General features: G+C 37.7%; 1 long non-coding RNA gene across 1 annotated transcript in view; it reads left to right on the plus strand.

Moving 5' to 3' along the window:
* LOC142443630 (uncharacterized) overlaps positions 1–11,327 on the plus strand; it is a 121,629-nt gene extending 110,302 nt beyond the window's left edge. Inside the window, exons 2-3 of the long non-coding RNA XR_012783520.1 lie at positions 870–995; positions 11,190–11,327. This is a non-coding gene — a long non-coding RNA (uncharacterized LOC142443630). The remainder of the gene's footprint in view (positions 1–869; positions 996–11,189) is intronic.
* The last annotated feature ends 3,661 nt before the right edge of the window (positions 11,328–14,988 follow it).

Raw genomic sequence — 14,988 nt, forward strand, 5'->3', positions numbered from 1 at the left:
TCTGAATGATGGGTTACAGCAGTGATTCTCAACCATCCTAATGCCATGACCCTTTAACAGCTCCTCATGTTGTAGTGAACCCCCCAACTATAAAATTATTTTCGTTTCTACTTCATAACTGTAATTTTGCTATGGATCAGGCGACTCCTGTGAAAGGGGTGTTCGGCCCCCAAAGGGGTCACGACCCACAGGTTGAGAACTGCTGCATTACAGTAAAGTATTGAGCTTTAGAGGAATTTCTTAATTGTAACCTTAAAGGAAACAAATTATCAGGAATTTCTTCTATTTCTTCTGTCTTATCATTGATGGGCTTGAGCTGCCAAAATGTAGGTTAGCAGTTGAACACACACCACCTGTGCAATTTAGGAGCCTGTGCTCTGTTACACACACACTAAATGGGACCCCAGCCGTCAAGTTAATCCTGACTCAGAGTGGCCATATGTAGGGGTTCTGAGACTGTACAGGTTTATGGGAGCAGACAGCCTTATCCTTCTCCCATGGGTGTTTAGTAGGTTTGAATCGCTGACTTTGCAATTAGCAGTTCCACAATGAATCCACAGTGCGACCAGGGCTCCAAACTCTCAATTACAGGAATTCTTATGTTCTTAAAATAGATCACAATTTAAAGTGATTTTATTTATTTATACATACATTTATTTATATGGTCCTTTTCACTAAAAGGGAACTCTCCATAGTGTAGAATAATGTCATACAATACTAGAATTGAAATGTGTAGTGAACGTTTGATCATGTGTTCTACCAAAGTTGCACATTTGTAGCCTCAACCCAGACCTACTGAGTCAGAATTCTCAAGGGGAGAAAGTCCCTTAAACTCTGTATGGCAAGTAAATATTGTATGCATGTTTAAGTTTTAGAGTCACCGCCTTCTTCTGGATCAAAGCAGAAACTGGTCATGAACGTCTGGAATATGCCAGAATATTCCTGGATCACCCTGAAATTCTAATTTATTTCACAAAAGAGTATGTGAGAAAGAGGTGAGTGTTATTCTAATGCAATTTTTGCTTTAGAAATCATTACAACTGGCCTTAGTTCTGATTGTGGGAAAGTTGAGCTTCAACAGAGATAATTTGCAATATAGTAGAGCCTGCTGGTCTTATTTCATCCCTGTGATATAGGTACTCCTACACTTAAGCTTTGGGAAACCCAGTTGTCAATGCTTCCTTTACACTTTGTCTTATTTTTGCTAGCTAGCTAGCAGCTAGATGTCCTTGGGTGGTGCTAAAGGGTAAGTGCTGGATGACTACCTGAAAGGTTGGTGGTTCAGACTAACCCAGAGGTATTTCTGAAGACAGGCTTGGGCAATCTACTTCTGAGAGGTCTCAACTCGGAAAACTCTATGAAGCAGTGCTGCACACGTGGGTTTTCCGTGAGTCAGAATCAACCTAAGACAACTAACAATAATAACAACAGTCCCACGTGAACCTCCTTGCCTTGACCAGCTTGGACAGAATTTTCATCATTTCTGGGTATTATTAAATAGGCATAGATACCCAAATTGCTGTTTTTTATATGATGTAAATAGAAGAATGTAGAATTTTCCGGGGGAATGTGTTAAAGAGATGGCATTGTTGCCTTCAGAAACTATAGACCTATGTGGAGGATATGTTGAGAAATAATAGCTTAATATTTTGCTAAACAAAGTGTATATACTTTAAAAATATATGTTGACTTACTTTGTACAATCAATTAAGATATAAAAACACCTAAATGCCTCAAGAATAGTAGAAAACAAAGTTATATAAAGAGATGAGAAAAATAAAAGGATATAAAATTTTCCTGAGAAAGAAATTTTAATGGAACTATGAATGAAAAATTCAAAAGACATATATAGGATCTTTGAAGAGATCAAGGAAATCACATCATCAAAAAAAAAAAAGAGGAAAAAAATCTACATCGAGGAGACACCCCAACCAAAACACAACAGGAATGGATATGAAGATCTCTAAAATTTAGAATTTAAGTCTCTTCCTACTTAAGTCTATTTTAATAGACAAAGCAGAGTATTATGATTTATCAATCCGCCAAGAATACATAATCATAAGGAAATACACAAAAAAACCAGATATTCAAAACACATAGATGGTAACAGGATTAAATATAAAAATAGATAATTTGATACTAGTAGTATGAGATTTTAACACATTTTCGATGATGTAATGAACAACTAGGAAGAAATTCAACTTAGATCTTGAAGGTCTAAATAGCACCATAAAGCACTTTGACGTCACAGACACATAAAACTGCCTAACAATAGCAGCAAAGGCTCTATACCAGCCTCATTGTGTCAATGTTGACTCATAGCTACCCTATTGGGCAGGGTATCACTGCTTCTTGGGGTTTCTGAAGTTGTAAATCTTTGCAGGAGCAGAAAGTCTCATTGTTCTCTCACAGATTGACTCATGGTTTTGAACTACTGACCATGCAGTTAGCTGCCTAAGTCTGCTGTCACCAGAGATCCTTAACAGCACCAGCATACATGCTATCCTCCTGTATTTATGGTTTATTTTTCACAGTGGAAGATGTTTTAGGTCTTAAAACAAACTTATTAAAGTCATCAAACATCAAAATAATATACAAAGCATCTTGCCTAATCATAACACCATCAAATGATTAATCAATAAGGAAAAATATCCCAAATGCATTGAAATTAAATAACAACTTAATTACAAATTATTGAATAGTAGAAGAAACTAACATTTAATTAAAAATTCTTATAATCGAATGAGAATGAAAACCACTTAGGTTGTTTTTCAAATTTTTGCTCTTGTGGGTTATGCTGAAATAATCCTATGTTCATATGGTACAGTGGATTTTTAATATGACTCTTCTAGCCATAACCTTTGTAATTACCACCAAATGACTGAGTGGTATCAAACTTTTTCAGTTTTGTTTGATAGGCTGTTTATGCCATAAATGAGGATTTCTTGGTTTGACCGCATGTTATTTGACAGGAACTTTAAAGTTTCCACCTTAACACTTAGGTTCTTAATCCAAATATGTGGACACAGATGAATGGATAGGCAAATTATAGTATGCATGTATAATGCAATACTAGGCAAAAATAATCAGTAGTCCATGAAATATTTTACAATACAGATCAATTTGTATGTAGTGAAATAAATCTATCCTAAAAAGACGCAAATTGTATGGTCGCACTATTTTAGAAAACCAAGAGTAGATGTACACATACAAATCTTGATAGAATGAGCAAAGGAGAATTTCTTTCGAGATACTATGAACATGCTATTTTTGTTACTGGGGAAGACAAGGCCAACTATGGGTGAAGTCAGCACCACCTGGTCAGGGTAAGTAAACTACATGAGGAAAAATGACTTCTGGTAAATTCTCTAACCTAGACATCTTTCAGTTTGTCATGTGGTGGCTTGTATGTTGCCGTGAGGCTGGAAAGTATGCAATAGTATTGTGAACAGGTTTCAGCTAAGTTTCCAGATTAAGACACACTCAGAAGAACGAAGAGGCTACCCACTTCTGGGTGAGTCCCTGAACATGTCATGAATGTCAGCAGACTGTTGTCTGATATAGTGCCAGAAGACAAGCACTAGGTCGGAAGGCGCTCAACATACTGTGGTGGAAGAGCTGCCTCTGCAAAGTAGAATCTAACCTACTGATGTGGAGAGCTTTGGGGACATTTCATTGCCGATGGAGCATGATTCAAAATGAAAAGAAACAGCTGCAAATATCCATGAATAATTGTAATGTGGAATGAATGAAGTATGAATCTAGAAATTTGAACATTGGAAAACATGAAATGGAACATATAAATATTGATATAAATTAGTGAATTGAAATAGACTGCTATTGGCATAATTGAGTTAGATGATTATCTAATTTACCAGGCCAAAGGTGACACATTTAAGAAATGACATCACATTCATTATCAAAAAGAACATTGCAAGCTCTATCTTGAAGAAAAATACTGTCTGTCATCGGAAAACAGTTAAAGACCTACAAGGAAGCCCAGTGAAGAGTCCATTATTCAAATTTACACACCATCTACTGAAGCTAATGATGAAGATGTGGAAGAATTCTACCAACTTCTTCGGTCTGAAATTTATCATATGTGAAATGAAAATGCATGCATGATTACAAGCAATTGGGATACAAAAGTTGGAAGCCAAGAGGAAGTAACAGTAGTTGGGAAGTTGGGCCTTAGTGACAGAAACAAAGCTGCCATTCATCTACAGATTGCTGCCAGAAATTTAAGGTGAATTCCAGAGGTCATTGAATGAGGTACATCATTGCTGATGTTAGATGGATCTTGATTGAAAGCAGAGAATACCAAAAAGATGTTTATTTGTGTTTTGTTGATGATAACAAGTCATTGTACTGTATTGATCATAACAAACTATAGATAACATCGTAAAGAGTGGGAACCAGAGCATAGAGGCAGACATTTGAACAGAACAAGACCATACTATGTGTTTAGACAAATGGGATCTTCCCAAATTGCATTCATTTGTTGAAACATCTCAAGTGGTACAGTCAATTCCTAGAGCCTTGTTTTATCCTTGGCATTGGGGAAATCTACTGCACAGACCTCTTTTGAGTATTGACAAACAAGAATGTTACTTTGAGGAATTTGATTTTGATTGTATTTTAATAAAACATGGCTTACATCAACAAAGTGTGCCTCAGGGTTTTAGTCTTTCACCAGACCTATTAAATATATATGTTAAACAAATAATCAGAAAAGTTAGACTATATGAAGAAGAACGCAACATCAGCATCAGAGGAAGGCTCCTTACCAGCCTGCAGTGTGCAGATGACACAACCTTGTTTGCTGTAAGGACTTGAGGCAATTGCTGATGAAGATCAATGAACAGAGCTTTCAACAAGGATTACTATTCAATGTAAAACTAAACAACCACAACAAACAGCAAAAAAAAAAAAAGCTCCAAGCAAGGGACCAAAGGACAACATCATGAAAAACACAGAAAAGACTGAAGTTGTCAAGTTTTTCTTTTTACTAGATCCACAATCAATGCTAACTAAAGCAGCTGTCTAGACATGAGACAATGTGTGCCACAAATGACCTCTTACAGTGTTGAGAGCAAAATGCTCCTTTGAGTATATAAGTGGCCCTGACCTAAGTTATGGTAATTTTAACTGCCACATATGCATGTAAAAGCTGGACAAGGAATAAAGAAGATTGAAGAAGTTGGAATATTGAATTATGTGACTGCAAAAAATATTGAAAGTCAGGGATTTCTAGAAGAATAAATAATCTATGTTGGAAGAAGTACAGCCAGAATACTCCATAGAAGTGAAGATGCTGAGACTTCAATTCATTTACTTTGGATGTTATCAAGAGAGACCAGTGTTTGGAAAAGCACATCATGATGAGTAAGGTCAAGTGCCACCTCAAAGGGGCAGACCCGATCAGATGCATTGCTGTAGTGGTAGCCATGCCACCCCTCCCCCCAAAAAACAACAGTGGTAACAATGGGGCAGATCTGGGCAGGGGTTCATTCTATTGTACTTAGCGGGGGGTACCTACAAATGGGACTGCATAGATGGCACCTGACAACAACAGCATAACATACATAATTTGGCAACAGTGGTAAAAATGACTTCCATATCATTGTTACGTCGGTAGACATGGCTATATAGTAAGACATGGGAGTAAATGAGTTGGCACATACAGCTTTATATTTAATCCTGTGTGTACACACATTTGCATCTGTTGTATAAGTATATTTGGTATTTTCGTAACTTCATGTCAACTTGAAGCTATGAAAAGTATAGGAGTGGTCTTCAACCTGTCAGTCAGGTCAGTCTGATGGCGCCTCCTTGTGGGGGTGGCCTTCTCATAAAGAGGATCTTGGGAACCTCCCCCTCTTTCTTTTCCTTCACCTTCCTGGTGACTGACCCAGAGGCCTGCCAGAGCCCCATGATGCTTCCCTCGCCATTGGAGCCACACAGCTTTGCACACAGAGCTTTGCACGGCCTGTTCTCTTCCCGCATTCTGCTTCATTACATGTGGCTGCGTGAGTCTGAGGAGGGACTTATGGATTAGTGTCAGACTTAAGGACTTGAGTTGAACTGGGATGGGATGTTTTCTTGATATATAATTACTTCTTGCTATAAAACTCTTTCTTACACGTACATGCATGTCACGGGATTTGTTTCTCTAGTCAACCAAGCCTAACACAGTACATCCACATATATACAAATCACACAGGGAACACAGTTATAGAGAATTCCTAGCTATATCTGAATAACTTGCCTGTTGTTGTTAGGTGCCATTGAGTGTGTGTCCACTCATGTCGACATTATGTACAATGCTACCCAGTACTGCATAGTCCTGAGAATGTCTGAGACCACTGTTATAGTCACTCTATCAGTTCATCTGGTTGAGGACCTTCCTCTTTTTTGCTGCCCCTACACTTTCCCAAGCATGATGCCAATCTCCAGGGACTGGTCTCTCCTATGTTTAAAGTACGTGAAGTCTCACCACCTGTGACTCTAAGGGACATTCGGTATTTCTTCTAAGACATGTTTGTTTGTTCTCTTGGAAACCCATGGCACTTTCCATATTCTTCGCCTACATCATAATTCAAATGCATCATTCCCTCCTTGCTCTTCCTTATTCAACATCAACTTTTACATGCACATGAAGTGATTGAAAATACCATGGCTTGGGGAAGGCACACCTTATTCCTCACAGTAACATTCCTGTTTGTCAATACCCCAAAGAGGTCTGTGTAGCAGATTTCCCTAATGCTGTTCATCTTTTGATCTCTTGACTTCCATGAGCTTTGATTCTGGATCCAAGTAAGGCAAAATCTTTGACAACTTCAATCTTCCCTCCCTTTATCATGATGCTAATTATTGGCTCAATTGTGAGGATTTTGATCTTCTTTACATTGAGTGGGAACCCACACTGAAGGTTGAAATCCTTGATCTTCATCAGCTATAAGTGCTTCCGGTCTTCTTCACTTTCAGCGAGCAGGATTTTGTCATCTGCATATGGGGTGTCGTTAATAAGCCTTCCACCAACCCTGATGGCATGTTCTTCCTCATTTCATCCTGCTTCTCTGCTGATGTGCTCAGCACACAGACTGACCAAGCATGGTGAGATGTCACCCTGATGCACACTTTTCCTAACTTTTAACCATGGAGTAGTCCCATGCGATACACACTCCCCCCCCCCCTTTTTTTAACTAGGCAGGATTCCCTCCTTCTGTTTGCACAATTGCCTCTTGGTCCATGTACAGGTTCTGCATGAGCACCATGAGGGGTTCTGTAATTTCCATTCTTCTGGAGGCTCTCCAAAGTTAGTTATGGCTCTCACAATCACATGTCTGTGCATAGTCAATTAAATACAAGCAAAAATCTTTCTGATAAATAATTTGCTGGACTGGTTTATTGGCACCATATGGCACCATATAGTCTTGTAGATGACTTAGTCAACTGGAAAAATTTGTTCACATAAATAATGTTGTATGTCCTTATTTGGTGAGTAGTACCTAGGATATTAAATATTTGCAGTTTAGCTATTGAATATACAACTAGTAGTCTCTCCTGATATGGAGTCAAAGGGAATGAAGGAAACCAAAACCTCCGAGGAGAACCAAATCCATGCAAACCACAGTGGCCTCTTACCTGAGACCATAACTAGATGGAACTGGGCGACCACTGAGGATTTGGATTAGGGATCCAATAGAGTATTTCAAATAGAATAGTATAAAATAGAGAAAAAAAAATCTCAAATCCTAAATATGGCCAGGATTCCTGAACTAGTAAGAGACTGAGGGAATCCTGGAAACTATTGCCTTAAGGTACATTTTTAACTTGGATTGAAAGCTATATCTGCAGTTAATCTTTTAGCTAAATGATATATTGGTTTATAAAATAGATGATATCACCTATTAATAATGTGCTTCCTTAAACAATGAATTAAAATAGACCTGATGGTCAAACACTACTCAAAAGCAAAAATGAGAAGACAAAGGTTAAAGGAATGCTAGATCAATAGAACTAAAAAAAAGAATACTAATGAGAATGTTAATATGTTGTAATAATTATAAATGATGGCTAAGGGAATTTGTATAACAACTGTTAAATGAGAATATTTGTTATATAAGCTTTCACTTTAAATACAAGCAAGTTTTATTAAACAGTAAATAAATCAAAGGTCTTAGAGGGAAATGGAAAAATCTTTTTATCTACATATCTCTGGTACCTGGTAAACTCTCTGATACATAATGGGAATGCAGCAAATATTGATTAATTAACAAAATAAAAGACAAGTGAAAGGATCTTTTAATTTTTTCCTACAGTAGTCATGACAGTATTTGAAGTAGATATAATGAAAAGTCTATCCTAGGAGTTAAGGACTTATTAAAGACTTATGAGAGAGACAGAGACATATAGAGAGAGATGACTTGCAGAGCTTGCTTTCCCAAACTTGAAAGGAGCCAAGATTTGTCTCGGGCTCTTTTCAGTGTCCTGATTTCCTACCTTCCTATGACCCCCCCTTCTTGGATTCCCATGACTGCCCTTCTTCAATCAGTCAGCAACCGCCTTAGTTGGAAAGTTGGACAAAAGTCCCTATAAAATTAATTGACCATATTATTTTTGAGTACTGTTTGGTCCATCTGCTGTTCTTTCCTATTATCTTAACTGGGTCACAGTAGGTTATATCAAAGAATAAATATTTAAGTATTAGAGCATTGATAATCCTGAATATGGCCAAAGGAAACATCTCACTGCCAATAAGGCTATTTGGACTCATAGCCACCCTGAAGGACAGTATAGAACTGACCCTGTGGCTTTCTGACTGTAAATCTTTACAGCCCTAGAAAGCCTCCTCTTTCTCCTGTATTGTGGCTGGAGGTTTTGATCTGCCGAGCTTGTCTAATGAGCAGCCCACTGCATTGCCAGGCCAAGTAATTTCACTACTTAGGTCAAATCAGAGGCCCAGTAGGCTGCCTTTGATTCATAGCCCACTAAGAGATGGATGACGGCAGAATTTTCATCCTTAATGTTAAAGGTCTGGACTATGAGCAATTTAAACTTGAAGTACAGAAGCATAATCCTTGTTCAAAGAGAATTCTTTAAATTTCCTGATAGACTATGGAACAAAGGCTTCCACTGTACGATAATGAAAGAGTCATTATGCAGTATAATCCTGTTGGGTGACTTTTGTCATATGCTGCAATTTTTATTTTTATCACCACCTGGTACCTTTTCCTTCTTCTGGGATTTGTTTATAGAATGTTAGTTGTAGGGTTGATGGGGACCAATGGTCAGGACAAATTGTTCCTCAACCCAGTTAATAGAATCTTTGCTCCACAGAGAAGAGAACATATACTTGATAACAAAAAACCTCTAATTTTGTTTTTTCCTAAACTTACTGTTTAAATAAGGCCTTAACTTATTAAGATTTAAGTGTTCAAATCCTTTCAGAGGAAAAGTAGTTATATTTTATTTATGCTTTTGGCAATTCCTTGGGTCAAAGATTTTCTTCACGGCTTTATATTTTATATTTACTAAAAATTCTTTCTGTAATTCACTGTCATCAAGTTGATTTTGATTCATGGTGAGCCTATGGGATATAGTAGAATGGGTCCTTTGGTTCCCAAGGCTGTAAGTTTTTGTGAGAACAGAAAGTCTCAGTTTTCTTTATCAGGGTAGCTGGTGAATTTGAACTGCTGACCTTGTGGTTAAGCATGCCCAATGTATAACCCATTTCACAACTTCTAAGATGTTCTGTTTTCTCAAAGGTAATCTTTTGCTAATTTGTACGTTACTGTCACTGTGAAATATAAGGAATTCTTTATGTTGTTGAAATGTAGGATTGGGAAAATCTCAATATACTCACTAGGTATTTATTGAATATTTTATATTCTAAGTACTGCTAGATAATAATTTTAATAATCCAAGAGCATGCCATCTCTAGAAGGGTACAGAAATATGAATGAATAGCTTTATGTAAAGGCAAAAATGATTTGAATAAAAAGCAGGCTAAAATATGTTTTCAAAAACCGGGTGAGATCCTAAGGGGAGGATAAAATTGTGAATGATCTATTCCTTCTGGAGAAAGAGAAGAGACTTCTTCATGAAGGTCATAACATTCGATCTGGACCTTGGAATATAAATTGTGTTTCCACAGTGAAACAGAGAGTCGACGTTACCTGAAAGAGAACCACACAAGCAAAGGCATAGCGGGATGCACATGGCGACCCGTTGTGGGAATGGCCGGACTGAACTGGGATGTGAGGAAGGCTGAGCATAGTGGGGGAGGGATGAAAAAGAAGGTCTCGAGGGACGCAAAGAAGAAAATGGATGGCATATTGTAGCCAAGAGGAAGCCTTCGTTGGCATTTGAGCAAGTCAGGTATCAAATACAACCTGCTGCCAGTTCTGTTGTCGGTGTGGCAGCTCGTTCAGAAGAGAAGGTGAGTGGGAGATACTTTATTAGCAGTAGTTGGGCGTTTCCTTGTGAAATAGAAGAAAATGGGTAGGTTTATTTAGTTTTGTAAAAGGCAATATTGAACCCTGGACTCGGAAGTATACCTTGTTTTAGAGGCTGTGCTGCTGGAACAGGGAAATGGAGGCGTTGCAATGATGCGGTTTTACATGTCTTTTCTATCCCTTCCTCGATGCCTAAAATTGCCCAAATGACTTTAATGAGGTCAACGTTCTCTGTATATTGAAATGAGATTACAACGACCGTGTGATGATTCAGCAATACAATAACAACACACAAACTCTTGTGACCCACAAAGCATAAGATACCTGCTGTTTTTAGAGGTCTCTCCATTCGGAGTTTCCTGATGTTAAGGATTGGACTTCAGTGTTTGTAGTCTGCTTTATCAACTTCTCAAGCTTAATATCCCAGTGTATATAAAGCACAGACTCCATTATGCAATTATTTTAAGAGTAATTTCCAAATTATTACAATTGTTAATACAATTGACACAACTGCACCAAAATTGAGAGTATTAGGTAATTCTTGTGCTGATTTTTCTTGATCAGCAATAAGTAACATGTATTCAAATCTGTTTAGCATATAGTTTGTACTCATATTAATAATACACTCTTTAAAATAGAAAGTAAATATCTTTTATGTTTATTATGTAAGCTGCCAAAGTTTATTGATAAAGAAAAAGATGATTCAATTTATATTTCTTTTAATAACAGGAAGAATGATTCTTCAATGAAGTCACTCATAAAGCAGCTGAAATAGTCTCCATTCAACCTGAAATAAAGGGAAGGCATATGGTTATTAACCCCAATGATTCATTTTCTTGGAACTCATGTTTTTTGAAATTTCAAAATATAAGGGTAAGTAAAAAGTAATTGTTACAAAATCACAGAAACCATTTTGAAACACAAATACCCAAATGTGAAGCTATTGTTTCATGGCATATCCTCCTAGTTCTCTACACTTTTAAAGGCAGTTTTCCATTTCTCTAAGTTTTCCCCTGGAGAACTCTATTCAATTTATACCATATCCAAACAGTAGCTATGATATCTTCAAGGGGCTCATATTGTGTTCCTTTAAAATGTTCTTTGAATCTAGGGAACAAAAGTAAATCTGAAGGGGTAAGATGACGACTAGCAGGTAGATGAGGTAAGGTTTTCAAACAAAAAGGACAGTGTTTGCTACCTGTGAAAATTGAGCAGGTGTATTGTCATGATGAGGGAAAAATCCTCAGTCATTTTAACTGGCTTTTTTTCTTAATCACAAATGCAATCTTCAATTTTTCTACAGTCTTCATAATAAGCTGTGATTTCCCTATTCCTTCAATAAAATCTATTATGATGATACCTTTGGAATCCCAGAAAATACTAACCATAACCTTCAGACAAGGCCTTTCTGCTTAGAATTAACTGGCCAAGATCTCCCCAGATCCGCTGTTTTGATTGGCACCTTTTCTGAAGGCATCCTGGCATTAATCCACTAAGACATGTACTTACAGAGGGGATTTATATGCAGTCATCCATCGATTACAGAAGCATCTGTAAGCACCTGATTTGGCTTGGTTTCCTTTTCCATAAACCCGTGCATGTATGAACTGTAACCCTAGTAAGAAAACTTCTGGACTCACCTTCACAAATACTGCCTTAAAGATATACTTAGTTCAACCACTGAGAGACATTTCCTACTCCTGAAGATAAAGGCATATCCTAAACAAACACCAGACTCAACGTAACAAGGTCTAAAGTAGAAAATAATTTGCCAAAAGTTCCTTGTTTCTTAGAACAATTTTTTTCTGGGTGTTAATTGAAGCTAATGTGGTCTCTACTCTCTCAATTTAATCAGTACTTTACAGACACACCACTTTTCTTTTGATAAGATGAGTTATAAGAGCCTCTATTGTAGGTGGAAAATGTTGCTAGAGGTCTTGACTTTAATGATAACAGAAGCTAGGTTTAAGGTGTTATTATTAATTAGAAAAATCACATGGTTTTCTAAAGAGTAGGCTAAGATCTAACCTTAACCTAGATCCAGAAGCTTATCATGACCCTACCTTCCTTAAGGTTTGCTGTAACAGTGCTTTGAGTCAGCTTAATATGTTATTGATAGTAGTTGCAAATATGAAACTATCTCTTGTAAATACATACACATGCACATGTGTATACATCTATGGAATTTTATTTGTTCCTGTTACATCATGGCAAATGAGAGATTTATTTACTTTGCTGATTTGATCGTGGAGGGGCATATGCCTGAGGGTGTTCAAAATGGTCATGGAAAATGTCCATGAAAAGAAAATGGAGTTTTTCCATGAACGTTTTGAAGACCCCTTGTATGTACCTCAATGTTTTCTACAAAAGAAAGACATGGAAACAAATGGAAGCAACCTACATGTTAACATTTTTAATGGAAAGATGCATTCCAACCCCCACAAACTATCCTTTAACCCGCACATTGTAAATAGGGTTTTTACTTACTATTTTTCCTTGCTTAATTTCCACTAGGAGGAGTGGTAGGGATAGAGATGGGTATTGGAATAGGAAGAAAATAATATCTAAGCCACGGATATCCTTGATATAGGAATGGTGGGTAGGCACCAAATGGAGGCTGATAAGGAGGCACATAGAACTGTGCAGGCGATTCATTACTCTCACTGACCTGTTCAAAGAGAAAGCGTAAAATAGACTTGTTTTACTTTTTATAAAGGATTGAGATTAATTAGTCTTTTGACAGGTGGAACTTCGTTTTTAGGAAGAGGCATTACCAGCTATAAACCATTGACCTTTTCTATGTGTATAGTCACAAGATCAAACAAGTAACACATTGCATGGGGTAAATCTGCTGCACAAGACCTCGTAGAGTAGTACTGGAAAGCAAGAATGTTACTTTGAGGACTAAAGTGCGCCTACCAGAGCCATGGTATTTTCAATCCTCTCTTCTGCATGTTAAAGTTAGGCACAGAATAGGGACGACTTCAGAATTGATACATTTAAATCATGACACTGGCAAACAATCTTGAAAGTAAAAACAGAATGTCCCTTAAAAGCAATGATCGTGAGACCTCATATCTCAAATACTTTGGACAGGAGAGACTAGTCACTGGAAATGGAGGGACTTTCGACAAGAGGAATCGTCGCACTGCCGCAGCAATGAGCTCAAAGGTAACAATGATTATTAGGATGGAGCAAGACGGCAGTATTTGCTCTGCTGTACAGAGGTCACTCTGACTCAGAACTGACTTGATGGCCTCTAACAATAATATGAATACTACAGACGGTAAATCACTTTGAAGACTAAGTGCATTGGACCTAAGCCAGGCAATGAAAAGAGATGGAAGAAGAGCCGACGCCTTTGCATTATGTTGTTGGGTGAAGAACATTGACTAGACTGCCGGGAAAGCACACAGTTCTGTTTGAAAAAGTGCCGCCAGAATGTGCCTTAGAAGGGAGAATGGAGAGATTGACAGTCACATTCCACTCAGACTCAGATTTGTCTGATGACACTTTCTGTGACAGTAAAGACCAAAGAGGTCAAAGAGAGGCCTTGACGTTTCTTCTTTTGACTTTAAACAAGGTTTGGTTTGGTTTTTCCAAAACTGTGCTCTTGAAATAGTGTCTGTTTCCTTTCGTTGTTTCTCTTTTTCCTTCTCCATTCATTGCTCCATCCTATTTATAATTTAACATGAAAGCCATACATACTTCCTTTCACATAACAAGTTCACCCAAAATACAAAGAATTCTTAAACAAACCACCCATTCCTCAAAATTATTCTTTTCTATAATTCCTTGATTCACTTTTTCCACCCAGATGATCCTTTAGTGGACTTCCTACTGGTCAGATCTTCAGAGATGCCCGTATGTCCAAATTCCTAAGTTTTAATTATTCTTTTAGCATCTTTGAAGTAAACTTTATAATGTTATAAGCAGGTTTAAAGCATTTATTAAGCCAAAATCAGTGGCTCTCAACCTTCCTAATGCCATGACCCTTTAATACAGTTCCTCATGTTGTGGTGATCCCTAGCCTTAATATTCATTGCTACTTCATAACTGTAATTTTGCTACTGTTATGAATCATAATGTAAATCATAATGTGTTTTCCAATGGTCTTAGGCGACCTCTGTTAAAGAGCCGTTTGATCCCCAAAGGGGTCACCACTGACAACCACTGAGATGGTGGCATTGTCATAAGCCTTTGAGTTTATTCTAATTCACAACAAATCCTGTTGGACAGAGTAGAACTGCCCCATCCGGGTTCCTAGGTTGCAATCTCTATGGGAAGGTGCTCTCAAGGCATGGTATTAGGCTACTAACCACGAGGTCAGCAGTTCACAGGCTGCTCTCACAAAGATTCACTGTATTGGAAACCAAAGTGAGTAGCTCTCCTCTGCCCTGCGTAAGTTTGCTGTGACTTTGAACTGACCGATAGTAGAGGGTTTTTACAGTAATCTTCATGGAAGTAAATAGCCAGTTGTTTATTCCATGGATCGTCTGATGGGCCAACCATTGACCTTCCAGTTAGC

The sequence above is a fragment of the Tenrec ecaudatus genome, chromosome 3, assembly GCF_050624435.1.
Source record: "Tenrec ecaudatus isolate mTenEca1 chromosome 3, mTenEca1.hap1, whole genome shotgun sequence".
NCBI lineage: Eukaryota > Metazoa > Chordata > Mammalia > Afrosoricida > Tenrecidae > Tenrec > Tenrec ecaudatus.